The sequence below is a fragment of the Carassius auratus genome, chromosome 34 (genome assembly GCF_003368295.1).
Source record: "Carassius auratus strain Wakin chromosome 34, ASM336829v1, whole genome shotgun sequence".
Taxonomy (NCBI): Eukaryota; Metazoa; Chordata; class Actinopteri; order Cypriniformes; family Cyprinidae; genus Carassius; species Carassius auratus.
The window spans coordinates 11,640,617-11,668,409 of record NC_039276.1 but is presented as its reverse complement, the minus strand read 5'-3'; the positions used below and the strand labels follow the sequence as shown (position 1 = coordinate 11,668,409).

General features: G+C 35.4%; 1 protein-coding gene across 2 annotated transcripts in view; it reads right to left on the bottom strand.

Annotated features, from left to right (window-relative positions):
• Positions 1 to 27,793, bottom strand: part of LOC113053195 (interleukin-1 receptor accessory protein-like 1-A) — an 84,911-nt gene that overhangs the window by 41,525 nt on the left and 15,593 nt on the right. The window lies entirely within an intron of this gene.

Genomic DNA, 27,793 nt, shown 5'->3' with positions numbered 1-27,793 from the left:
GGAGCTGAAGAATATAGAGCTATTAGAATCTGATAGGACAGTCAAATAATCTACTGTACCCTTTATATCCTATATATTTTACATAATTTGAATTAGCCCCCAACAAAATCTGAGGTACTGGTGGCCTTGAACAGTCATGGTTGATTTACTGATTTTATTTCTAAGTACAAAGTTAAAAATAAAAAGATCAAACTGTGACAATTGCTATAGCAATTTAGAAGCAATACACGTTTTATATATCGAGTGCACCAGTATTAAATATTTCAGACAGTATATTGATTTTGAGATTAATTCATAATTCAGCAGTAAAACATACAGGGGAATCACTCAACTGTATTGGAAACATACCTTGCCTGACAAAGCCTTTTCTACCAAACCAGATCCTTAAAAATAACTTTTATTGTTGTAACAATAAAATAATCTATAATCTATTGCAAATATACATAGAGTTTGTAAGTTTTTTTCACATGAATCGAGGAAACAGGTTTGCACGTGATTATATCTTATAAATGAATGTGCTTCCACTGAACATATGGTTGAGTGTTTATATGTATAGTGGTCAGAGTATTTATGCTTCATTTTTTTATATGACCATGCATAATCGCCTTTGCACGTATGCATGAAGATCACATTAGGTTAAAGGGATTGAGTTTGCACTAATGCATATGCATTAAGTTTACACTTAGTTTCAAAATAATATACAATAAAAATATAAAAAGCTACACTGTAAAAAATAAGTGTAATTTTAACTGTAAAATTTGGTAAAAACGCTACGGAAAAAAACTGATAATAGGTTAACAGTAAGTTCCCGTACTATATACAGGGAAAAACTGTAAAAGAGCTAACAAAGCATTTAATGTAAATTTACAGTAAAATTCTGTTAATTATACAGCTTTTAGAAGTAAAAAAAGAACAAATCAATGTATAATTTACAGTCTAAAACTGTAAACTGATATTCCCAGAATTCCCTGCGTGACACTCCACGTTTGAAAGTATTTTGTTTAAATAATCATGTTTTTAAATAGTTCTTGTTATCAGTTATGTACATTTGAGCTTTATGTTACATCTTCTGTTGCTTAATGAAAGTTTTTTGCATTATTTAAGTATCACGTGTGTTACCATGATGGTGTTTTGTGTTTCCATAAATGTGCACCTTCTATATGTTAATATATACTTCTGCTTGTGGTGAAGCTACTTGAGATGAGCTTTGATACTTCATGTGGCTTTCTCTTATACAGTACCATCTTTATTATTATGGTGGTTGTCAGTATTTTCAAGGTACAAAACAGATTTAATTTTGTGTGTTGTTGAATTTACTGGTTTATATTCACATTTTCTTGTTTGTAAATTACAGCTTTATATTGTAAAATTAACAGTTTTTGACGTAAATGTGTTTACAGTTTTCTGTATTTTTACAAAATTATTCTGGCAACCACAGCTGCCAAAAAGTTTTTGTAAAAACAACAAGAATTTTTTTACAGTGTAACCTAATCAGTTATGTAATGTTGTTTAATACTTTTGTTTTTCCCTCAACTCATCTTTCCAGTGTGACCAGTTATGGTGCAACAATCTAGATCTTGTTAGTACAAAAACATTGGCTGTAACAATTTGTGTTAATTTCACATTTGACAATTAATTGTTTTAGACAAATTGTGTCTTTAAGGATAGTCGCAGTAACCTTAAGGAACTGGAATCATGGATAAACTTTTAGAGACAAGAACTTCTTTTTGTCACATTTTCTCAGCAGCACTATATTCATAATATTTGGTTCTAGACTATTTTAGTTGTTTTTGTTTGTTTGTTTCAGAGTAGTATGCAATCGCTGTCAAGAAACAAAATGCTTTATTTTTGTATAATTTTCTGAAATCCTTTTGTTAAAATGCAGCCTCTGTCCAAAGTAAAATGCTTTATTTTGAGCTCATTGTGTGTTTTGTGTTTATATTAAGACTTTATTCAAGAGCAGACAGACCAGTTTAATTCAATAGCTCATGATAAAAAGAATGTTAAATTAACACAAGTTGCAATTAATTTGCTTATACTTTTAAGTAAAGAATGTTGAGTGAACTATTTATATACATTAATAAAGGTTTGCTTGTTAGCTTTACATAAAATTGTATAAACTTGGATTTACTTGTGTGTAGATGCATAAATGACTTCATAATTCAAATGATTTAGCATTAAAGTTATAGTTGGAGCACAATGCTAAAAGTCTTAATAGTCTATTATTTTTTTAGTCGTTATGTTTTTAATAAACTATGTTTATTTTAATTTTTTTTTTTTTTTTTTTTACTTTTGACATTGAGTAAAAAAATGACCAGGGTATTATTTGACAGTTTTCATGAGAATCATATATCACAGGCTCTTCACAAAACACTCATTTTACTTCTTGTGAGAGCATTAAAAACACAAAGGCTTATTATACAATCTAACATCCCCTAAATTATGATTATATTCCAGAAAAGAAAAGCTCTTGTCATTGAGCACAGTCCTCTGTGTTCCTGGTTGACTGCATTGCCCTTGACCAAATTCACAAATGGCTAAATCCGTCTCTGTAATAACTTCCGAATTGTGTTCAAATTAAGTGAAACCCATTACAGAACATTTTCTCCCCAGTGTGGAGAACAGAACATCCACTCATTATTGCGCTTTCTGTCGATGCTAAATGGTATGAAAATAAACAACATAAACTGTGCGGAAACGCTTTGTGACATATAGCTCATGTACAATATGCACCACTCAAGACGTTTTCCTTCATGCTGAATCCAGACGCTCATCACTTGTGAAAATGCTGAGGCAATAGATGGCAGTTTGAATCTTTTAAATGAATATGATATTGAATAAAAATTATTTGATGACATGTGCATTCTGCCAAATCAATTACATTTAATATGACAATTACATCACCCATCTCTCCCACTCCACTCTCCTTTTTTCTACATCTCTCATCGTTTTCTTTCTGTTTTGTCTTACAACTGTCTTGCATCAGTATGCTGTAACTGTACAGTGTGAAATGACTCTACTAAACCCTGTTAACCTCTTCAGGTGTCATCATACCCTGCTCTCCATTAGTCCCTGTTCTCCAGCTCTGCCACTGTCCCTGGTGCTGATGTCCAGCTGTTTCATTTTATTTTCATGTCCTATTGAGATCAACTTTACTTTTTTATGTTTGTGGTCACAGAAACTTGAATGATGTTCACTTGAAATAAGAAAATCTATTTTGATATTAACATCTTATTTTTTATTTGAATTTGATTAAATCAGTTCATCAGATCTTAACTAAATCCCAACAGAAACATATTACTGAAGCTTAATCTCTCTGTTTTGCTACAATGCAGACATGCACTTTTCTATTTTAGTATCTATTTTAGTAACATTATTTAGGTTTATTAATAAGTTTCCTGCAGAAACACCTGCAATTGTATTAGAACAGTTTGCATCTAATCATACAAAAATGTTTTCATTCCTTTATATGTAATTCTTTATTTATTCCTATTATATATATATATATATGTATATATATATATATATATATATATATATATATATATATATATATATATATATATATATATATATATATATATATATATATTCCTATAACTTTTATACTGTTTATGCACTTAACAATCCACAGTACTGGTACAGTGTGTAAACCAATCAATCTCATCATCTAATCATGCATATCCAAGTATTACAAAAGTAGGAATGCTTGAACTGATCAAATGTGACATTTATAATGTTACAAAAGCTGTTTTCTATTTAAAATAAATGCTTATCTTTTGAACTTTCTATGCATTAAAGAATAAAAATTTGTTTTATCATGTTTCCACAAAAAAATGAAGCGGCACAACCATTTTAACATTTATAATGATAAGAAATGTTCCTTGAGCACCAAATCAGCAGGCCATGAAAAGTGGGCATTGCATACCAGAATGGGACCGGACAGAATATTGGTAAAATAAGTATTTGGGTATTGGTTAACAATACTCAATAAAACATGCAGCGTAAGTGATACGAGAAGATAAATTAGGAAAAAATTACAAAGAACAAAAAGCAGATTCTTTCTTTGAAATACCATGCACTGATGAATTGTTCACAATAAGACGCAGAACTTAGATTCAAAAAGTAAACAGGCTCCATCTTCCTTTCATGTTGAATTAAAGTGTATTTTTTTAAGCTATTAAAATATTATTATAGTATATTTTTCATGGTCTTAAGGTCTCTGGGACTCCAAACAGAACATGAGTGTCAAATCTAAAAGGAGCTGTAAGTAACACCACGCTAATAACACAGTCAAAGAGAGATGAGGCAATTACATAGGCATATTAAACCTGAATGCATTGACCCAATAAACTACCGGTACATGCCTATACACTACAGGCCTGTGGCTTTCAAATGCACACATGCAAACACACAGTTAGCTTTCGTTGTTTGGACATTAATGATTTCCAGATATATGAGGGCTGAGGAATGTAGACACAAGCTTCCACTCTAATGTCAGGTGTGCTTTAAATGGCTTCCCAACGCTATAGGAAACTCTGACCTTTTTATATAAGCAAAAGGGGGAAAGCAACAGAAGGAAGGAGAAAGTGAGATGTTTCATCTATACCTCCAGCTAAGAACCTTACATTTCTTTTGCTGTATCCCAATTAGCCTACTTTCCTTCTTAAATAGTATTCAAAATAAGAATAAGTAAGTCCAAAGTAGTATGTGGAAATAAGTATTCCAATAGTACCCTGATGGTTTACTGCTATCGGTAGAAAGTGCAGATCCGTGCATAATCTAATGGCTAATATTGCCCAAAACACATTGCGCTGTGGGCGAGGATTCGATTAGAAATACAAACACGCATGAAAAGTGTTCAAAAACTACAAGCATGCTGGATATGTGAGATCAACGGTCAGGTAGAGAAAGGGGACTGAGTAGTAAATAATCAATATCTAACAAGTTGAAAAATATTTATTTAATGTTATCCGCATTTTATTTCATGCGCAAAAACACTGTGAACTTTATTATGTTATGTTTGGTCATTAACTTTTAAATCCATCATTATGCAAAAATATGAGCAGAGTTCTCAATAGGGGTGGGCGGTATGGAAAAAATATAATATCACGAGAAATATCACGATTTAATCACATTTTTGATCATGTTGGTTTTATTATTTTGCAAGTTGTCTGAGCATCATAGCCAAACTAATTTTCCTATTATAAAGACAAAGCCTTTCAAACAGTGCTTTATTTTCAGGTACAATAGGTGTAATTAGCAGGAGCATTCAAGAAATTGAATGAACAAATATGAAAATAAAATATTATGTGAACTGATTCCTAAAGCAACTGTATTAAATTTCTTCAGTCAAAAGCAGTGAGTGATTTTTGTCTTTGTGCTTTGTTGTTTTATTAATGTTAAATAGTACACCCCCCAAAAAAAAAAAATTATGTCAGCTGTCTGTCAATTCTGTGATAGTGCTTTGTTTTTATACCACCATTTACTCTGAATGACTTTCTTTCTTCTTCTGAACAATGCTATTCTGAAGAACGAAGAAAACCAAGCAGTTGCTGGTTCACAGTGACTTCCAGAGTATTTTTTGCTACTATCAAATTCAGTGTGGACCAGCAACTTTGCCCAAATTCTTCAAAATATCTTCTTATTCAGGATAAGAAAGAAATTAATACAGGTTTGGGACAACTTGACAGTGAGTAAATAATGACAGAAATGTCATTTTAGGGTGATCTATCCCTTGACAGCAATGACAGTAGCCTGCATGTTTAACCCTTTAACACGTATGATCACACCGGTGTGATGATTCTTGGCTGGCCCCTGAAGCGTACGATCACATGTGATTAGAACTTTCAGTGCGTCACGCATCAACTGCTGAATTTAAAAGTGTACAAGCTACCAAATATATTCACTTGCAAATGTTTCAGAATCGGAATATCAGATATTTAATAATATAGTTAGCATGTTTGGGAAGATTTTGAATAAAACAGGAAAAACTAAATAAAAGCGATCCATGCGTCATACAGATCTATTTTGGCTGTGTTGTGTCACATGACAAGCATGGCGCGTCTCCATGGAAACAATAAGGCGATACATTCTAAAATAACGGTCATCTGTGTCAGCTAGAATATGTTAAACTCACGTGTGAAAGGGTTAATAGGGTTACTGTCCCTTTTAGACCTGTACACATCTAATATACAGGCACGTATAACTTTTCTCTCAACTGTTTACTTTCATTTTAGACATAACCAACTTGAGTCTACATGTAAACCTTGTGTGTTTTGACAGTATTATTGCAAAAGTTAATTTAGTTCAATAATCAGGCGCTGTTTGACAGGTTCTTAGAGAGCATGCTTCAGGTGTATGTGGCACTCAGAAAAAGCAAAGGTCAGACCAGCGTGCGAATGAAACATTTAAAAGCACGTGCAAATATTGAGAGAGCAACTTTACCGCTGAGTTTACACTGCTGTGAATTCATGTGGTGTTGTACAGTATATGACGGAGGCCCCAGAACTGCAGCTGATAAAATGTGTGCTGTAACATTATACTATGGTATTTCTTCAAAAGTAGATGGTGGAGACATTTTTATCATCTTCGATCAAAAATCGTCATATCGCACACCCCTAGTTCTCTGCATGATCAACGTGCCTCTTCATTTCTCTCCAGTACAGTAGAAAATGTAATTAAACGAAATATGGATAATGTTAAATTTGACAAGATGATTGACACAGCAGTTTAAAGTGTTACAGGATGCATGTAACTGAGCAACAGAGCAGTCCGTTAAAGACGCAGTTATGACGAAGTAGTATGTCCCAAAGCTTGTCTACTATTCTGCTATATATTCAAAAGTATGTACTTTTTCTTCACAAAAAAGAGTATTTACTTTTAGGGCATAGTTTAAGTAGGCGAATTGGGACGAAACATTTGCCCGGGCGATGCTAACAAGCCAAGCTTCCCTGAGGCACTCGGGATAACATATAAAAGAAACAAAATGGAATCAAACTTCCACCCTTTCTCTCTCTTGGAACACTTGGATCACTTGCACACCTGGATCCTGCTTCTTTCCCTCAATGTCTCTTTCTCCTACATTCCCTTTACAAATACATCCCATCATGCTCGATTCCTCTGCATGTACATGCTTTTCTCTCCCCTCTCCCTCTGCATTCCCCATTCTCTTTTCATCCTCTCATCTACCCCCACCCCATCTATCTATCTTGTTTTTCACTGCTAAATGAACGATAACGAGGTCGGTTGTCTCTGGGGTGAGGTCCCTTATGTAAGCCTATAAAACATTCACATGTTCTCAATCCTGCACAACCTACTGCACTAAAATAGTCAGAAAAACAGGAGGTTGAGAAAACGAACAAGAAGTTGATTGAACACTGCCCCTCTTTCCCTCTCTGCACTCCCCTTCCTTCCCATTGTGTAAGATAAAACAACCAGCTTGCAAATCATTAAGATTTTGGATGCATTTCATGCAAATTACATCTGAATCCCTCCACGCACATGCACACAATCATATCTCAGGTCTCTGTAGCTGTGCACTTTCATCTCTCCGAAGCTCCGTGTGACAGGGCTGTGTTCACATTGCAGCTGAATGTGGCCTATTTTTCCCTTCATATTTGACACAGTTTTTACATCTGTTTTGTTTTCTTGATGACACTGTAAACCAAAACCTGAAAATTACATTTTCGTGGGATACATGCTGTACATCTGTTATACATACATACATCATGTGCATCTCATCATTAAAGCCGTTTCTGTGATTAGCAGCAAATCTCCATCACGTGCTTCAGTGAGAAACTACACCTACAGCTTTCATTAGCGGATGCGATACATCATGAATAATGAACGCAATATTGCGTAACTTGTCAGTGAGCTAAGGCTCTGTGTAGTAAATGTTGCTCCATCTGAAAGTATGTGCTGGAGATTTACTACTAGTCACAGAACTGGGTTTAATGACGAGATGCACATGATAAATTAATCTGATTCATAGTGCAGCCTTAATACCGTACATACATAACATTTAAATATAATTATCTAGGTTTGATTATCTTTTATTAGATATACAATTATACAAATTTCTGAAGTATCATGTGAGACTGGAGTACTGACTGCTGTAAATTCAGCTTTGCCATCAAAGGAATAAATTACATTTGATTATTTTTTTAGTTTTTACAGCCTTGGTTGTACCTTGGAAGACTTAAATACTACTACTACTATATTTTAGATAGATTAACAATATATTTTCATCATAATATTAATAACCAAATGATATTGTTTGCGGGGGAGTTTCTATCTAATACCACCTGTCACACACTAGCTATGACTAATAGTAAATCCTGGTTTTGCCAGGCTGTGATGTACTACTTAAAAGCAGTTGGTTATTTGAAAAAGCATAAGCCTTTCGATTTGTTCTGCCCCAGCTACCCGTTTCAATAGGAAATGTGTCAAAACAAGAAAGAAAATAGTGTTTCTTAAACCATTTCATGCAGTCTTTAATGGCAGTAAAAGTAAAGCGCTGCTTTGAAACCGTGAAAACATTTAAGGGAGGTTGAATCACAGCTCTGGCCTTGAGACAGATATTAGATTTTTAGTCCAGTTGAGATTTTGCTCCTCTGAAGGGTCATTAGTAAAAATGGGCCATTTGTGATGAGGAATTTTCATATTAAAATGCATGGTTTATTAAAATGAAACTGAATACAAAGAGATTAGTGTTCTCTAACTGCAAGAGGTTTTTATTTGTTTGTGTGTGTCCCCTAAGTAAGATACTAATGATCACTTGACTGTTTAAGATGCCAACTCTCTTGAGCAAGTCCATGTCTGTGTGAACGCAAATGGGAGTCAATCACCCAAACCTCAATGAGTTTAAGCTTGTAGTTGCTGGAAAAAGGTAGTTTGGCTTCTTTCTGTGTGAGATGTATTCAGCAGAAAGACTGAGAGGCTGTGTGCTTAGTGATCCGACCACTGGGGAGTGTCACTGGCCAAGATTACTGCTAATCCACCATGATCCAACGCCTCAACACACACACCAACAATAACCTCTCTATGCATAACCTCTCAGTGCATACACATCAACAACAATCACCTCGCTTTGCAAAAGACTGATGAAAACATACACATTGGCAAATGTAGAGGTTTTCACACACAGGGCATTACGGCATGTGCAAACAACGAGCTATTAATGGAGGTCTACGATTCAAGTCATTTCACCAGAAAAAATTCAAAAAAAGCATTAAAGAGCAGTAGAATAATTAAACATTACACACGTTAGGATACATCCAACGATACAAGAAAGAGACTGTTTGCATATATGTATAAAAAATCCACCCAAAGCTCTTATATCAGCAGGACTTAACCGGAAATTCATTCTCTGAAACAGGGTGAAAAGACTGATTTAAAGAATTTTAAAGCAAAAACAACAAAAATTATGGCTCAGAAAAAAGAAAAAGAAAAATGAAATGGACATTTTTAATTCTGATCTGAGTCACTTTCATGAAGCAACCTGCATTACATTACATATACACACAATTATTAATTAATTAAGTACAGTTAATTAATTATATGATTCTACCATTTTAGGATTAATTTTAAAATATTTTAAAATAATTTTTTTTGATATGAGCACATATATTCATGCTGTATATTCAATCTTGATTCCTATTATAATTATATTAATACATATGATCTGATGTTGTTTTTCATAGAAATGCATTTTAACTGCACTGCACACTTTTTTTTTTGTTGTTGAATAAATTAGCTTCAAATTAAATTTTATCCAACTGCTTATCCAAATGCTGACATTTCAATAAATTAAATCATGATGACACACAGTAAGTACAATGCAAACATCTTATACCATTGTCAATTTAAACTGCAGTTATAGGGCTGACGCATGTATGTTTATGTGTGTGTGTGTGTGTGTGTGTGTGTGTGTTTGTGTGTGTGTGTGTGTGTGCGCGTGTGTCCGAAGGCAAGGGAGAGATTTTAAAGGAAGAGGAGGATTTGGAAATGTGTGGCTTGCAGACTCGTGTGTAATTCAGCGCAGTATCGATCATGCTACAGGACTGTCAGGTCAAGGAATTCCGCCTCCACACACACCGCAAATGGACAGCACACAAACAAAGCACCGGCCTCTAGTGAGATGTGTGTGGTTTAATGTTTTAAATGCTGCCCAGATGCTCTGCGCATAAAGGAAGGATATTAAATAAATAAAAGGGAAAGAGGATGAATAATCCTGTTAAAGATCAAACAACTCCTTCTCCTTCTCTCCTCTCTACATCGCTCATGGGAAATATAATGCACACACACACACACACACACAAATGAAAGCGCATACTGTATAGAACCAAATGACTAGTCACAACAATACATGACTGCATTTACCTGTGAGGAAAGATTAAAGAGAGAAGAGGATGACAATGTGAATGTGTAGAAAATACAAACAAACAAACAAACAAACAAACAAAACATGTTGATGTTGCCATTGCTGAAAATGCTGACTAGTTTTTTTTTAATGATGGCCCTGTTCTAAATGATTAAACTTTGTTAAACAAAGTATTGAACTTAAATTGTGCAGATTATTGAGTAGAGGTGTGTTATTACAGTATGTATGTAGCATATTTTCTAAGTGACATTTTATAATTACACATAAATGTGGAAAAAAAAATCCCAGAATAAAAATGAAGGAGGGCACTGAGTCATATCTAAAGACCAGAATATTATAAAGACTTTTTTTTACTTACCCGGAAGCCCCTAACTACACCATGGTAACCACTAGGAACCCCCCAGCAACTGCATCACAACAGGCAAAAGAACACTTAAAACACCTTAGCAATAGTGTAGCCCTGGCAAATGCTCACAACATGGATGGAAAAATCAAGGTTAAATGCTCTTATTGCTATTATTATTATTTTTTTGAATTGTTGCTGAGCAAGTGAATGAAATGCATAAAAAATAAAGGTGTAGATAAAAAGAGAGATAATCTTGATAATCATGCAATCTTCTCTCTGTGTTTTTGTTTCTTATAGTTTGAGGGAATCACTCATCTTCAAGGGAGCTCTGTGTGTGTGTGTTTGTGTGTGGTTGGGTGAATGGAGGTGGAGAATTAGTTTAAGTGGGTTTCTGTTCCTTAGATAAGAACCTTGTTAAAATGCTTCAGCGTTTCCATAACTACATATTCACACATTTTCAAGCAGTGAGGTCATGATTAGGAAATCAGATTGGTGTTTCACCCTAGAATAAAATGGCCATATGTAGAAAAAAACGAACAAAATTTATTCTTAAATACAGTGGCAGTTTCTCCATTAGCGACGCCCCACCAAAGGAAAGGGAGGGATTTTTATTTTATTTTACATTCAACCACAGTGTTACGCTAGCTTTCACTATTGTAGACTGTTTTTGCTGCCTCTAAATAGTCAAATCAGCGTCGAGTCGCGTTCTGTGTAGTACCGCCCCTTTTTGGGAAAACTGGAAAACTGAGAATCGCCCAGAGGGCTATCATAGACTTCCATTCAAAAATTGTTTTTTCCGAACTGCAGCCACTACAATGCAAGTTCTGGGAGGGCTAAACCCTGACATGCTTTCATCATCGTGTGTACCTTAACTTGTGCAATGACTGGTGGGAACAGTGACATCTAATAATATTTAAAAACAATTTTTAATTTTAACAACAAGGAAAAAATGTCAAACTACTTTAATACCTTTATCAAATGTGAAAAGAAAAACAAAACAAAAAAACAGAGAGATGGGGACAGCTATGCAAATTCAGTTGTCAGCATTACCTCAGCATAGATTAATTATATTGTGTCACTTAAAGAAGCGCGAGAGCATGACGGACATTGCTTGGACAACTACAGGTGTCCCCGAAATGCATCATCTCTCGGAGAAGGTGAAAAAACACGAAAGAGCAAAGATGCATATGGATATTAGGGAGCAGTGTAATGTAAGTGAGCAATGTGATATAAATGAGCAGTAATATAAGCGAGTTGTATAAACAGTGATTTATGTGACTTCAATTATTTCTTATTAAACTGAAATTGAAGTAAAAAGTTTTTTGGAAAACCACGTCCTGGCATCAGTCTTCACTTGCTGCTGCTGTTAACATGCATATAAAAATATAAGGAGAGCAAGAGATTGATTCCTAATGTCAGTTTTTTTTATTAATACTATAGTAGTTAAGTTACCTTTACATCTTTAACTAGCTGTTAATTTATCAATTGAATGGGTGAACTATCCTCATTAATAGAGAAAACATTTGCCCCCCCTGAGAGAACTGTCAGGAGTTCTGTCATCATTTATACACCATCATGTTGTGACGAACATGATTGATTGTTGTTGTTTTTTTAACAGGTTAGGAACCATATTAACAAATAATTGTATCTATTGTGAGAACTATTCCTTTAATAGAATAGAATTTACACAAATTATCTGAAATTCCAGAATCATAGGGTAACTAAAAGAGAGAGAAAAAGGGTTTTTTTTCTTTCTTTTTTTTAACCAGTAAAGAATAAGAACACTGGCTGGACTGAAGAGATCTCCATCATGGTCACATGGGATGAATATTTGTTATGAAACTTGTTTTCCTCTGCAGTCATCAACCTTGATTTTACATAATTGCGTATTTCATCATCTAATGGAAAAGGGAAGAAAAAGAAAGCACAGGTCTCATCTTAAGCCTCGTTTCCTCATTAATTCGCCCTAAAATTGGCCCTAACTAGGTCTGAATAAATATTCGTCCTCCGAAGATATTCTGTAATCAATTATGAAATATGCTAATGGACTGCTGTTGGCCTTGAGTTATCATGTTACTGTCACTAATTGTAGGTCACCTCATCCCTCGAGGTCTCCTAACATTCACTCTCTGTCTTTGTCACTCTTACTCTCTCCTCCCGTCTCTATCGCCCTCTTTCAACCAAAAGGCAGTCCTCTGTGATATTACCGTGGAGTGCCCAACCACTGGAGTCAATTACAGTAATATTAAATTAACCGTTGTATCTCATTTAATTCAAATGTTCTGCTTAACAAAGAGTCATTTAAGGATATAGAGTATACCTCGCACTTACTTAAACTGGAACATCTTAATAAGACTTGGAAAAGTCCTCTGATCAAACGCAATAAAGCAGAAGCACGCCACATGCTGTCATCCTGCCACAGGTGGGCTAGACAGACTCGAGCAGGTTTCCAGAGGCTTTTACACACAATGAAAAGAAACCTGAAATGTGTCTAAAGCCAATTTGAAGTGTTGCAGTGAAACGTAAAGTGAGCACTTCTGAACACAAGAGAGTAAAAATGGCTTTTCAGCCGTAATTATGATCAATTCACTGCATTCAGAAATAAATACAAGAGTTTGGACAGAAAAACCACGAGGATTGAGCACACTGCAAGTCCTATTTCCCATTAAATGAGAGAATGAGAGTTTCAAAGATGAAACAGTTCCTTGCAATTGAGAGAAATTGTATATAATCATGCTTGGAGGAATTTAAAATTCATTTTGACAATCTCGATTGGCTCTTTTGACGCACACGAGCATCAACGGCCCTGCTTGAATTTGCACCGGTAATTTCTCTCTCTGATATTGAGGCAAATGCTAGTCTGTTTAGTGCAACAGTAAATGGCTGTTTGCTTTAGACACTGAGAGCAACTGCACCTCTGTAAAACTGTCATGTTGACTTTGAGTTACCACTGCTCTCTCAGACACTTTGTGTCTTAGTGTATGTGTGTGTGTGTGTATTTGCGTGTGTGTGTTTGTGCTGGCTTGATGCCATGCAAATCCAATCACCCAGACCCATAAAGTGTGCATTTCCATTTCCTACAGCTCTCTGTAGAGATAGAAAGAGAGAGAGCGAGAAGAAGAGGTGGAATGGGGCTCCTCTGCTTCTCCATTCTTTGTTGTTATTTCGAGTAGGTATATTCATATAAACTCATTATGTACCCCATATTTCTTAGCTGATGTGTTTTTGGTCAAATAAGTGATTTTAATCTCCAAAACAAACCACTGCGGCTCTTATTTACTGTTCCCATGGAGTCTCTCGGATCAGCGATCGCAAAAATCACTTTGTCTGCCACTAATTTGTCTTAGTTAGAATGCATCAGGCAAATTGAGGACATTTCCATGACGACATGCCGTGCCGCCTGAGTGTCTTCCTACCCACCCCTTGTTTTGACCCTTCCTAGACCTCACACAGACCTTTCAGAGTTTCCGCTAACCTCAAGCAGGTCTCTGTCGGACAATAGTGCAACTGTTCCTCCCTGATCTTTTCCCATACCTCTTATCCGCTCACCTCCGCCTCTGGCTCGCCATGGCGACGGAGGTCAAGCAGGTTCGCTGGGCAAGCAGGTGGCCTGTTAACCAATGAGAACGATTTTCTCACAGCTCACAAGGGAATAATGGGAAAATTCCTTTAGTTGACTAAGATGGAGAAAAGAGGGATTGAAGTCTTTTCTGTCGTTGGAGGCCTTTCATTGGGTCTCATAAATAGAGAGGGTCTGCGGCCACAATTACATGACAGCGAGAGAAAAGAGAAAAGACCAGAGAGAGAGAACTGAAACAAACATTGGAATAAAGAGATAAAATCCTGAGGCCAGCGCACGGGCTAATCCATCATTAGCATTTAAAAAAACAGACATAGATTGCGAGTGAGCAAGAGGAACTATAGTGTGTTTAATGAGACAGGATGAACTGACACTTTGAGCGTGCATGTGTTTGTGTGTGTCAGAATTTTATTTTTTGTTTTAATTGTACTTTCTTTAATTTATACCATCACACTTTAACATTCACTGTATAAACACATAGATTTCCATCATTAGATAAAAAACATTTCTTGCTCAAACATGCTGTATCACCCCTTAAAGTTTCCCTCATTAAAATGTTTTATATGTAAAGAAATAGTACTTTTGACATATACTTCTTGCATATCTAGTCATATTAGTGGTTGAATAAAAGCAGTTTAATTTTATACGACACATGTTGCCTCATAGGGGCTGTCATAATGAGATCACATGACCAGCTGAATGCTACTAACTTAGTCTAGGTTTTTTCTATAATACTTAACATTTTTGATTGCTGAAAAAATTAATCAAAGCTAATTCTGAATGCATTTATATGCTCACATTAGTAACTAACAACATTTACATTTTGCCTGATTGCTCCGTCCACACCACTAGGTAGGGCTAGCAAATCGATTAGGAAATTGTGCGCACAATTTATAAGTCGAGTGAAAGAAATAGTAAACTGAGGGAACGCAATAGTATGCACATTTTATCGTGTGCACGTTTTAGTACATTGAGGGAACGGATTAGTAAATCGTGCACACGATTTAGCCTAATATTTTTCATGCATGTCATCTGCGGGGCTCCGTATTAAAGGGTTAGTTTGAGAATGAGTTTGTTTTAACTCAGAGGGAGTGTCAGCCACGTTAAAAAAGTTAACAGCTTACGTCATTTGTGGATTAATGCTTACTGTAGACGCAAACCGTTTCAAACGATTCAGTTCGATTTGGTGAATTGGTTCAAGAAGATCCAGTTACATCGAGTGATTCGTTCCCGAACCAGATATCCCTAAACTGCAGGGAATGCGCTCACAACAGACCCGGAAGAGGAGAAAATGCTGAATAAAGTTGTCGTTTTTGTTATTTTTGGACCAAAATGTATTTTCGATGCTTCAACAAATTCCAACTGACCCTCTGATGTCACCTGGACTACTTTGATGATGTTTTTCTTACCTTTCTGGACATGGACAGTATACCGTACACACAGCTTCAATGGAGGGACAGAAAGCTCTCGGACTAAATCTAAAATATCTTAAACTGTGTTCAAAAGATAAACGGAGGTCATACGAGTTTGGAACAGCATGAGGGTGAGTTATTAATGACATCATTTTCCTTTTTGGGTGAACTAACTCTTTAAGACTGTATAAACCATTAAAAATACTGCACTTCCACTTCTCACCGCCTTGGTTTCATTCACATCAAAGTAAACATGGTATCTACTGTACCTTGATTAGAGTCCATTTGCAAGGTCAATTTTGTTTTATAAGGTCTTGCCCTTAGTTGAAATCACCAAATGTTCTTTTTACGAATATTTTCAGCAAAATTCTTGTAGATTGCATCAACAAACCAGCTTCAAATCAACTTAAATAATTTCTTTAGAACATAAACATTTAATTTCTTCTGACATTTAAGCCCTTGTTTCTCAAATCTCTTTTCATGAATCTGCATTAAAAATTTCAACATCTTCATAATCCATAATGCAAAAGACAATTACAGCTTTATATTTTATAACCAATCAGAGCATGGCCCTGTTCAATTACAGCTGTGAAGTCCTTTACAACACATCAAGAGGAATGCATGCTGTGCTGATGAGATTTGTGTCTGCGTCACTCAGTCATGAATATGCACACATTTATATACACATGCTGATGTTTGGGCCATGCCTTGGGCCTCTGCTGAGATGATCAGATGGAAAGGGAAAGAGTTATTATTTCATCTTCAGCATGGAGAGTGATGTTGATGGGTCTGACATTTAATAGTGTCTTTGAAGCTTTGATTCTGCTGCAATACATTCAGAAGCGTCACTGAGCTGAATAGTGCAGAACGCACCAGTAGTCCAATAAAACTCTCTTGCTGGTTTTCAACACACTTTCCCATTTCATATTACTTTAATATTACTTGTTACCACTTTCAGTCTTGGAGAACACCTTGTCAATAAGAATTTGGAAAATTTGAAGCTCGTGTTTTACTAAAACTCCTCTATGAGTTTTGAATTACATGAGTTGTGGTGTTCCTTTTGTCTTTCTTTCTTTTGTTTTGTTCCTTTTTTTCTTATTTTTTACAGATGGAGGACTGCAGTAAAAATATTGTTTGTGGAAGTCCACAGCAAGCCACAGATGGTATCCTCAGACATTACTATAAGAGGAAAGACGGCATGTACAAATTTGAGTACATCTTTATAGTAGACATTACTTCTGGCTTGCTTCCCTCACACAGGTGGCAGTCCTGCATAACTTTAGTTTTAGAGTGCCTTGAAAAAAACCTTTAAATTACTGTACCTTCAACAACCCCATGGTCAAAAGTCTCTGTAAGGCTGTGCTTTAAGTGATCTCAAATGTGCGGATTTTGAGTGTCTTTTCAAGGCTGCATTGAAGTGCGCACTCATAACGTGACTGTGCTCTGAAACATGCTTTTTAAAATCACCATGAATTTAAAATGGACTGTATTTGCACTCTGTAATCTTGTGCTCATTAGAAACGTTTCACCCCTGCAGATATGAATAGTACTTATTTAGATAATAATTTAAAATCATGGAAACTAACTTGAGATATCATTCGCCTGATAAAAGCTGTTTTATTCTACATCTGGTGGTCAGAGCACACGACCAACTTAAAACAACTCATTATCTGTGTAACCATTTTGTTATCTGATAAACTTTGTCTATGCAATATATCAATCATGGCTGGCTGTGATTAGCACATTTCAACAATGGAATCAATACCTAAAACTTGCATGATGGTACAGTACATCTATGCCACTATGAGCCAATTCTAGGACAAATAGTGCAAAATAAATTAGCGCTAAAAAAATCTGGATGGGGATTTGGTTCTATGCACTGGTAGTTGACACTATGGAGGCAGATTGAAATGTGAGCTTGCAGCTGATTGCAAAAATGGATAGAGGTTTAAGTGGACTAAATGACTGACTGAATACAACATACTGTACCAGGAAAAACAAAACAAAAAATGATTACATGTGTTATTACTTGCACTGTCTGTTCACCCAGAATACTAAATGATCCATTTGCACACTGGAATATTTTTCTATGCACTTTTTTTTTTATGTCTATAGCACTAGTGTAAATAATGTTCATATGTTTATAGTTTCTGCTTATAGTGTACATACTGTACACATATTACATAATCCATCTTTATAGTATGTTCATAGTGATGTGTGGTCAGATTTTTTTCCAACGCGCGGGTCCCGCTTTACTGAAATTATTTGGCCTGCTCCAGCTCGTCTCGCAAATAAAGTAACATTTCTTTACCCGCCCTGACCCGCAAGGACATCACGCAAGTTACGTTGCTGCCTAGACCTTTATTGTAACCTTATCAAAGAACCTTATAAAATATGAAAATATATGGCGTTATTTTACTGACAAATGTCGAGAGCGCATTATTGTAGCACGAAAGCACATTAATACAATGTGTGAGCGCAAATCTCTCTGGGCTCATGCGTCAAAAGTTGTCAACCAATCAGATTTCAAAGATAGAGCTTTAATTACTTTACAATTTAATTGTATTAGAAATGAATCAGGTGTTTGGATGATTTTTAAATAACCTAGTTTAACAGTTTGGTCAAACCTTTCTCAACAATTTATCTAAACAAACAAAAAAGCATATGATTTTTTTAATTAACCAGCCTCAACTCGTCCCGCAAATAAAGGGCCAATTTCTTTACCCGCCCGAACTGACCCACTGGGCCCGCGGGTTATGAGATGAACCGTCTGTATATCATGCTGATAATATTTTCAAAATCTGTAAATTATGTCCAAAGTACATGGACATACACCTTACATACACCATATCTGTATATTTATTGGACATTTGTAACATATTGTAGCCACTGTATATCCTGTACTTACTGCTTATTGCACTTTTGGTTGGATGCTAACTGCATTTCGTTGCCTTGGACCTTACATGTGCAATGACAATAAAGTTGATTCTTATCTAATCTAAAAGATCAAGTTACAACATTTTTATTACAAAATGACGATGGTCCAAAAAAAAAAGAAGCATGGATTAACTGTTCACAATAAGATCATTAACATGCATTTAGAAAATATAGGATGTATTTCCATTTTATGCCAGCTTTGAATACAGGGTGCGTGTTCAAGTTTCATCAGTATGTCAATCGAAAAAATATCATCATCTTTTGTCATAATTTCACCTCTGAATCGACTTTTCTTGTTGCTTGATTTTGAATTGAAGTGGATAATCAAAAATCAAATAGCTGTTTTAGTAAACACCCATGCAGATCTGGCTATAGTCTGGTACATAACATGACATATGGCTACTTACAAAAGAAAAATGGGTTGCGAATGTCATTTCATACTGACTTTAAGGCAAGATACTGAAGTTTACCTCAAAAAGCTCCTGACAGTTTCCATCAGACTGTACATAATAACTGCTCCTTAAGTCAACGCTAAGATAGGGTTCATATTTTGAGATAATTTTCAGGGAATGCCTTATGTTTCAATAATTGAGTAACTCTTTTTTTGTCATTATGCTACAGGAAAACAACTGGGGTATAAGGAAATAAAACTACAGCTAAACTCATAACACCTCATAACACCTCCCTGCACCTAATTATCTAGAGTGCATGGTGGTCTTGGCTCACATTTTGTGCTCTTTTTCCCTGTCATATAATTCTCTCTCTCTCTCTCTCTCTCTCTCTCTCACACACACACACGCACACACACACACATTTTATTGCTCCCTTAAACCCCCCCCCCCCACACACACATTCCAGTATCACATCTGACAGATGGGCTGGCACTGCTCTCTTCTCAACCTGTTCTCTGTTGCAAAATGCATGTGTGTATTTACACATATTCCCATGTGTGTGTGCAGTTTGGTGATTATGCACATGCCTACTGTACTTCTGCATAAGGAAAGCACACATACACGCTCACTGTCTCAGGACACTAGAATGACCTTCACAATCCATTCTGCATTAAATTAAGTCTAAATATGTACAGTCACATGGAGTACGAGAGCATTTTAGCATAGCAGTTTTCATTACGCCGTGAAATAATATTTGATGTTACACTTTACTGTCAGTAAAGAGCAAGCCCTCTGTGAGTAATGGGAGAAAGATAGAGAGATAAGAGAGAGAGAGAGTTTTCAACACACTTTATTCAGTGATTAAAGTCATTAAAACAACAAAAAAAAATTCCTAAACTCAAAGAAGGGTTTGCAAAAGACAAATGGTTATTATAACCAGTGATGGGTAAGTTACTTTCAAAAAGTAATTCATTACTATTACTAATTACATCATCAATATTGTATGCAAATTACTTTACAAATTACTCTGTCTGAAAAGTAACTTAGTTACTCAATAAGTAACTTAATTATTCAAATCGCTAATTAGGCTACATCTTAAAATCCCTACAAACCTTAAAAGAAATCAAACTCTTTATTCTTTCAATTTGAGTCAAACATAGAATAGTTTAGTCTTTTAGCTTTAAACTACACTTAAACATTACTTAACAATGTTTAACAATACCTAAACATTTTTATAAAAAATTTAGCCTTCTTTGGTTAACAAATAGAAATACTCCGAATAACAACATATCATGAATGAACATATCCTTACCCTGGAGTTGGTTCACCCTCCGCCTATGACCTCGCTTTAGTTTCATACAGATTACATAATCAGATAATATTCGTTTTCAATTTGAATTCGTTCTTTTAAAATTAGACAAAAGATTTCTATATACATATTCTTCATGTCTCTGTGTCAAATATTCGCTGAGTTTGTGACGTGTAGAAAATTGCACACGGAGACCTAGACGGCAGAAAGTGCACCCTGAATGTTTTATTTATATTCAAAAGCACAATGTTTTGTTGTTATTGCCAGTGTACACAAATAAATGTTGTCCCTTTTTAGATTAGATTGATTAAGTCTGAGTATTTAAGGTTTCTCTGTGAATAAGGAAGAACTGAAAGTGCGCTGGTATGCCGGAGGTTAAAAACGCTGCTTTAAATTTTATCTTTAGATGGTAAATTTAGATTTCAAATTCAATATTGATAAATGAAATAATCGAAATAATTTACTGTATGTAATGCAAGTACTTTATTACTAACTGTAAATTACCTAAAAAAGAGCAGTAATCCTACTTTTTCAGTGGATAAGTAATTTAATTACAGTAACGCGTTATACCCAATACTGATTGTAATATAGTAGAAAAGATCAACATTTCTTCTACAACTGTAGTAATAGCTTCTTTACAACACCATTTATACAGAAAAACGTTCTAAATAATTCATCTTTATATAGACCTTAAAACCCTTCATTTCACAAGATTTTTTAAAACAATTACCACATGTTGTCCTTCTTTACCTTCTATTTTGTTTTTCCTGCTTATATAAAAAGAAAGTATAGCTGGACCAATAAAAATAATAAACAACTGACATTGTATTCTTTGCGCCACACTATACTTAGAGCCAAGAACAAAAATCTCAGAAGAAATGAAATCCCCAAACTTCATGAATAGAACATCAAGAAAACAAATCATACAACCTTGAGCATTCTAAAAAAAACATTGAAAAATTGCCTCCCTCATTTAAAAAAAATGGAAAATCACTTGTTACATAAAAACACTCACAAATGCATTTACAGTAATTGTGCAATGTAAAACTCTCACTAAATATCACCTGTGCATTTTATAATTAGTAGTCATAAAACTCTCCAAACAAGATTAATTTCTCACTCCACACTTTATCACTACATTCTTTTAGAGTGGCTTTATTTAAAACTTTTACAATATATTTATATAAAAATTTACTTTGAACATCTTGCAAACTTAACTCTTCTAGCCCCCTCAGGTCCAGAAATGGTCCAGAAAGTCCTTTGAGATTCGCTCTGAGGAATCGAATGAAAATTACCCCAAAAGAAGTAAACTAGAATGACTTGAATTTTACTCAAAAGTCCATTTGGAGGATCAACACAGGCCAAACAATACCACAAAACTGAATTATTATAATAAAAGACATTTTTGGCAAAAGCAATTTCCATTTTTGTAGCCACCCTTTTACTTTTTCTAGAACACCTTCCCAATTTTTACTTAACATTAAATCATTGCCAACATATACTACTAAATATTTTGGCCCATTCCTTTTCCAGGAAAAGCCCCTGGTAGTTTAGGTAGACCATGAGACCATATACCACTTGCAAAAGCTTCACTTTTTGACCAAGTAATCTTGGAAGAGGAAATTATACCAATATTGTTACAAATTTCTTTAAGAAGACCACTTCTTCTAAGAAGATCACTTTGCCCTTTAACCAGAACAATAATAAAATTTGCTCCAGAGCACCTTATGGTCCAACCTTCATTGCATTCTCTGATCTTAACCAATAAAGGTTCAATGACAAGAGCATACAACATTCCAGAAAGAGCACAACCTTGTCTAATACCTTGGGGAAGTCGTGGCCTAATGGTTAGAGGGTTGGACTCCCAATCGAAGGGTTGTGAGTTCTAGTCTCGGGCTGGACGGAATTGTGGGTGGGGGTAGTGCATGAACAGCTCTCTCTCCACCTTCAATACCACGACTTAGGTGCCCTTGAGCAAGGCATTGAACCCCCAACTGCTCCCCGGGCGCCGCAGCATAAATGGCTGCCCACTGCTCCGGGTGTGTGCTCACAGTGTGTGTGTGTGTGTTCATTGCTCTGTGTGTGTGCATTTCGGATGGGTTAAATGCAGAGCACAAATTCTGAGTATGGTCACCATACTTGGCTGAATGTCACTTCACTTCCTCACTTCACTTCACTAATACCTCGATTTTGAAAGGAGCAGTCAGACCAGCATTTATTTTCAGTACCCTCTCAACATCCTGGTACAAAAGTAATCATGGCAATAAAACCAGAGCTGACACCAAACTCCTCCTTAGCTGTGCTTAATCCGGTCAAATGCCTTTTCCTGGTCCAAAAAATGAGACCAATATCTATATCCAATAGCCTAGAGATCTCAAATTTGATAAATGTTATAAAAAAATAGACACACAGTAAGTTTGATCTTGATGAATAACCTGCCCAACCACCTCCCTCAACCTAATGGCCAAAGCTTTAGAGATGAGCTTTAAATCTGAGCACAAGAGTGAGACTGGGCACCAGTTCTTTATTTCTTTTAAGTCAACTTTTTTGGGTAACAGGGTAATGACTGCTCTCCTGCAGCTCAAAGGTAACAGGTGTTGGTCTCATCTGACTCACATAAAAAGAGCTGGCCTGCTCATCTGCATCTGTATTTTCATTCTTGTAAAACTCAGAATAAAAGAGTACAGCTCTTTTTCTAATTTCTTTAGGCTCCATAATTTCTGTGCCATCCGATTACTATAAAGAATGTATAAGTCTGCTTTGACTATTCTTTTTTTCCAAACCAAAGAAGAATTTAGTCGAGCCATCCATCTCTACTGCACTCTAAAATCATGAGCGGATCAAAGCTCCCTGTGCTCTGATTTCTAAAACAGGTTATCCAGATCCCTTCTTTTAACTTTGAGGAGCTCAATATGTCCCCTTCACTCTTAAAAATAAAGGTGCTCCAAAAGGTTCTTCACAGCAATGCCATAAAATAACCATTTTTGGTTCCACAAAGAACCATTTTAGTCAAACCATCTCTTTCTTACCTTTTTATAATCTGAAGATCCTTCTTTCTCAGCAAAGAACCTTTTGTGAACCAGAGAGGTTCTTCAGATGTTAAAGGTTCTTTATGGAACCATTTAGACAAAAAGGTTCTTCTATGGCATCGAGTGTATTTCCTGTGGACTTCCAAATTCTGGAGTTTCTCTAGGGTTCTCATTGACTGGGAGATGTCCTTGGATACGTTAAGAGTGTACTGACAGAACAGTTGCTGTATCTCTTTTTTTCCCATGAGCCCACCATTGCTGTAAGGAACTAAAATCTTTTTTTTCCTAGAACTACACTGCTTCCAAAAAAAAGAAAAAGAAAAAGAAAAACATCCTTAGAAAAATTATATTGTAGCAACAAAGTATTATAATACCATTAAGCACTCTTAGACTTTATGTTAGCAATAAAAACACTACAGATTTCTAGAATGTGATCAGAAAAACCACTATGCAATTATTATTATTTTTTTACAACATTAAAATGGCATTTAAAACAATAAAACCGATCCAAATCAAGCAATGGAAATAAAGTTCTCTCTTGTTTGAGCCCACATGTGCCTTTGTTCTTTATATGAAGTCCTCCATATATCACACAAATCGTGTTCTGCTATGAGCTTTCTTATAGCCTATTGAGAAGCTAGATGTGGCTCTTTATGTTTCCTATCCATTGTCTCATTTGCTGTACAATTAAAATCTCCTCCAATGAACATGAATTCCTCCTCCTTACAATTTGACAGAATATTGCTTAGTTTATCCAAAAACAACAACAACAACAACAACAACAAATTTTCAGGACCAAGAACAGGAGCTTACACATTTATAAAAACTAAAATCATATTTTCAAACTTTGCACACAAACACAAACTCTCGACATGTGGGATTGCTGTGAATGATTCTCTTACTCCAGTCATTCCTTTAGTACAACCTGCAAAAACGTTAAACCTTCCAAATTTGCATGCTGAGACGCTGCCATAGTGATCAGTGCACACTGACTGAAAATGCTCCTCACAAGCAACCATAACTAGTGATGTTCATTTCTTGAACAAATTGTTCTTTTGAGGCAGTTTTCAGGAAGTAACCTAATGCAGATTAACACGGGTACTTAAAACTCCTAAAGCGAGTAGTATCAAACTTAAGACCATGAAAATATTTAAATATGTTAAATAGTATAAGAAATGTCTTAATTATAATTTCAAGAAGTCTTACAGTTAGGGACGGAAAGACAAGAGTCACGATTAAAGTTCAAAGGACAATGATGTCATTGAATAAATATGAGTGTGAAACATTTCAATTCAAAACACAGCGCGTGTGTCTTTAAGTGAATGTATCTGAAGGGAACTGACTCTCCTCAAAAACGTTTCATTGGCATTTTTATTTCATTTCACCTATGAGCGTGGAGCTGCTTTTTGTACAGCCGATACTAGGGAAATCGCAATATTTTAGTGCTCCTCAAGTGAATTAGCATTTCCAACAAGACTTTCTTGCTGTTTATTGGCAGATCAATGCAAATATCAATTCATGTTTTTATGCAGCAAACACATAGAGTTGTAAATGAGAAAGAAGTTAATGTGCCTCCTAAAAATCTAAACAAATAAGACTATATACATATATTTATATGTTTTAAATTGACATAGTTTATATGCTTGATTTATCCCTTTTCATAAAAATGGTCTAAATGCTGAAATGCTGTTGTATAAGATTTTTGTTTTTGTGAAATCCTGTTTCTGAACTGTAAATCATTTAATTTTATGGCTCACTACTGTATGTTACCATAGACATTGTCCAACGACACTCATACAGTGTTCATTTTACTTGTGTGGCTCTTAAAATTGACTTAATTTTTTATTTCTTCTGTAGATACCCTATAAATAGTTAAATACAATTCCTTGCTTCATATTTGCTGATATTTGTGTTCTAACCATATTTTTGATTGACATTTACACTCCTATCTTGAATAAATCACGGCTAAAGGGAGTTGTTAGGTATGACATGAAGTGCCTGCAACCCCTTTAAAGGTGGAATATGTAATTTTTCTGCTTTACAAATAGCAGAAATCACTATATCTATGTTATATATATTTTTTAGTTGTGTACTTACATCATCCTGACAGTTTCCACGAACTTTCAAATCCGGAGAAAATTATAGTTTAATTCGAAGACACGGCACGTTTCTTTATTTCCGTTTTGTCGCCCATCTATGACGTCATATAAACTTTGACCCCTCTAGTTTATCTAACTTCCTGCGGAACCGCCAAATACAAAGGTGAACAGAAACAAAGACGAGACGAAGAAGAAAAAGTAGTAGCCTTTATCGAGACTATTGTATTTTATATTTATATTGTTTATATTCGTATTTAAACCTCAATCAATAATTTAGTTATGGATCATGATTATGCTTTGCCTGCACGTTCTGTGAAGCGTAAACGCACATGTGAAATAAATGACCCGAGATGGTTTTGGGACAAGAGAAGCAACAAGACACGGGTAAATATTGGAGTTGCATTTCCAAGATAGAGAGAGCTTCGTGACAAGCTGAAACTACAGAGAGATGTCGAACTCGCTTGCATTCTAATAAACAGGTATGCATCCATTCAGCTAACTGTATATATCCGTATATTTTGTGAAACGAGGATGTCTTGTGTAAAACGCAGACAGACTAGCTCTCATGTAAATCTACATTTGTTCTATATCTAGCTGAATAAAGTAGCTTCAAATGCAGTTCTCTAACTTGTTCGATATCATAGTATAACGTAATTATAATTATTAACGAAATTATTAATTATTATAATTTTAACATATATTACTACTAGCTAGATGGAATATTGATTTGATAGTGGTCTCATAATTCATATCGATGGTTTCATTGGGCGCACGGTCGTGTATATAGGTCTGGCTGTGGTGCCTTCTACAAATGCAGTTAAAGGCAAGGTTATGAGTAGACTGAAGTTGGGCTCAGGTGGATGTGCTGCAGGATGTGTTTCCCATACATTTATTTATTTTTTGAGACTCGCCACAATTTTAAAACTGATCTTTTTTCAAAAAGACTTCATTGAGTAACGTTGCATACCGCACGTTTAATAATAATAATAATTCCTTACATTTATGTTTAAATATCAAAACGAGGCAAAGGTGTTTTATATCGCTGTGTTTCTGAAGGAAGACTTGCATGTTACATGCCTGATAGCAGCATATGAGCGTACCAGCTCTGCTTCGTTTACAGCTGTTACTGGGGAAACCTCTATTTCTGGCGCTTTATGTCTATGCTTTAAAACATCTCCCGTTGGCAAATAATGAATTTGCATTTTCATTAAGTCTGCCTGATCCACGCAGCAAACATTTTGTTTGTTATCAAAAAATATCTACTCTAGAGGGACTTGGCTGTTGTTATTGATTATATTTGGAAGTCTACCGGAAGTTAAGTTAGGTCCACAAAAGCGCTTATGCGCAGTAACGTTTGTTTATGTTGTTGCCGTTGAAACCGTCTATATCTCTCCGTTCGAAAAGACGTGACTGTCAAAATACTAAGTTAGAATCAGTGAGGAATGATAGGGAGCGACATGGCACGTGTTCCAATGAACAACAACTCCCATGAGCCTTACGCTCTTTCCCGACGTCATCAAAGTACGTCTTATGTTATTATTTTGATTGAGTGACCCCTGGTGGCCAAAAATTCCATACTAAAAGTTTAACCATGATTAATTCATGATACAGCATGGCCTGGAGCACCTTATTGCTTTTATAAAATGGTTACCACACAATCAAAAATATCAAAACCAAAAATGTATGTATTGAAATGTTACTTTTTTTTTTTAAAGCAAGTTAGTTAAATGCTGTCCTTCTGTTAAAAAAACATTTCCTTACAGCAACAGTAAACGGCAAGAGAAGGTTCCGAGCATGCCTCATCTAATGGAGCTCAAATAAAAACAGAGAATAGGAGCTCTCATCATATGCTGTGTCATTTATTTTTTTTAACACCATATATGATATTTTCTCAAACAAATACATCTGCTTATCTCTCAGCATGAGAAAACATCTGTTTTCCATCTTTTAGTTTTAAAACAGACCGATTCGCGGCACAATGCAAGTTTGCAAGCATCATTAGAGTATGAAATAATGGACATACAGAATCATACCTGAAATAGAAAACGAATAAATATAGTAATGTTCCCTCCTCAGTTCGGAAACTGTAGGCTACCACACAGATGCCCACACACACATCAACAACACATCTCCGCATGAGAAGTGTTTATTAGAAGGGGAAAGGGTGGGGTCTCAAAATTAAAGATGAAAGAAGCAACATAACAACAGCAGGGATCATTAGTTTATTCTGCTGAAATACATATTAAATGAATAAGTTTTTATGCTATATTATTGATTGCTTATGTTGCTAAGGGTATTGCTAAGT